Source organism: Dioscorea cayenensis, chromosome 9 (assembly GCF_009730915.1).
Source record: "Dioscorea cayenensis subsp. rotundata cultivar TDr96_F1 chromosome 9, TDr96_F1_v2_PseudoChromosome.rev07_lg8_w22 25.fasta, whole genome shotgun sequence".
NCBI lineage: Eukaryota > Viridiplantae > Streptophyta > Magnoliopsida > Dioscoreales > Dioscoreaceae > Dioscorea > Dioscorea cayenensis.
The window spans coordinates 15,145,523-15,147,209 of NC_052479.1; the positions used below are offsets into that span (position 1 = coordinate 15,145,523).

Here is a 1,687-nt window from a genome sequence, read left to right on the forward strand (position 1 = left end):
TCACCATACATTCTGTTTCATATCTTCTCATTCTATCATCATCCCGATTTTTTTCTTTTCTTTTTGTTGCAGCTCCGGGGTTATGACCCGAGGAAATCCATCAATATTGATTGAAGGAGACCTTGAGCTTGAACGTACACTTAGAATAAAAGGGAAAGAACCTATGGAAGAACAACATAATTCAGCTGATTTGGAAGGAGAGGAATCGAAAAACATGGTAGGACGTAATGAGCAACAAACTAACACTATATGACTATGCGGACCTTCAGAGTGTTGGGGACGCAATCGAGTATTGATGCGTCCCTCCGATTACGACTCTAAACTTCGAGCTAAAGTCGGCATTCATTCATATGCTGCAGCAGTCCGCACAATTTAACGGTTTGGCCGATGAGGATCCAAATAGTCATATAGAGAGCTTTTTCGAGGTGTGCGACATGTCAAGATAAATGGGGTTACGGATGATGCCATCAAATTGAGAGCCTCCCATTTTCCTTGAAGGGGAAAGCGAGCGATGGCTATACTCATTATCTAGAGCATCAATCACTACATGGGAGGAGATGGTAGAAGCTTTTTCTACCCCTGCTATTTCCCTCCCTGGATAATCAGCAAAGCTTAGGAATGAGATCTCGTCCTTTGTTCAGTTGGAATTGGAGTCTCTATTCGAAACATGGGAAAGGTTCATGGAGCTCCTGAGAAAGTGTCCGCAACACGGATTCCCGGAGTGGATGATTGCTCAAACCTTCTACAATGGTTTGAACCCGAGTACAAGGTAACTCTTAGATGCGGCAGTAGGAGGTACCTTAAGTAGCAAAAACCCTGATGAGGCTCATCAATTAATTGAGGAAATGGGGTTAAATAGTTACGAATGGAATGCTAGAGAGAAGAAAAAGGTGGCCGGTATCCATGAAATTGATGCGGTAACCTCATTGGCGGCGCAAGTAGAGAGTCTGAGTAAGAAGCTAGATCTCATAGCTTCAAATAGAGTTGTGGCCGTGACCAATTGCACTGGTTGTGGTGGAGGACATGCTCCCTCCGATTGCCCGATCTCGATTGGTGATGTTTCTTCAGTGGAAAATGTTGACTTTGTAGGTAATGGCATGAGACCTTAAGGAAACCCATATAGCAATACTTACAATTCAGGTTGGAAGAATCATCCTAACTTTTCAAGGAGTAATCAAGGACCACAAAAGGGCATGGGGCCACCGGGTTTCCAACAACAACAAGCCCCCCAAGTGGAAAACAGAATTTCAGGCTTGGAAACCCGAATGACAGATTTAGAGAAGCACTTGGCTAGATTTGTTCAATCTGCAAATACACGGTTTGAATCAGTCGAGCCTACACTTCGTAATCACACCGCCTCTTTGCACAACCTTGAAAATCAGGTGGGGCAAATTGCGAAGTCTCTCTCCGAAAGGCCACATGGAAGTTTACCAAGCAATACGAAAACCAACCCTAGAGAACATGTGAAGACGATCAGTTTGAGAAGTGGTCGTGAGGTTGAAGGGAGGCTTCCGAGTGAGAAGCCGAAAGAACACGCACCCGAGGTTATAGGGGTTGAGGAGGGAGCGAAGAAAGAGAAAAATGTGGCATCCCCACCTTTCAAGCCAAGAATCCCTTATCCCTCTAGATTAAAAAATGACCAAGGGATGAACAGTATAAGAAGTTCCTGAGTTTATTCAAGCAACTC

The 1,687-nt window shown here is 44.3% G+C and overlaps 1 non-coding gene across 1 annotated transcript; it reads right to left on the reverse strand.

Moving 5' to 3' along the window:
- Nucleotides 1-608: 608 nt before the first annotated feature.
- Nucleotides 609-715, reverse strand: LOC120269612. The gene has a single exon (XR_005539258.1). It is a non-coding gene; the product is annotated as a small nucleolar RNA R71 (small nucleolar RNA).
- Between the last annotated feature and the right edge of the window lie 972 nt (nt 716-1,687).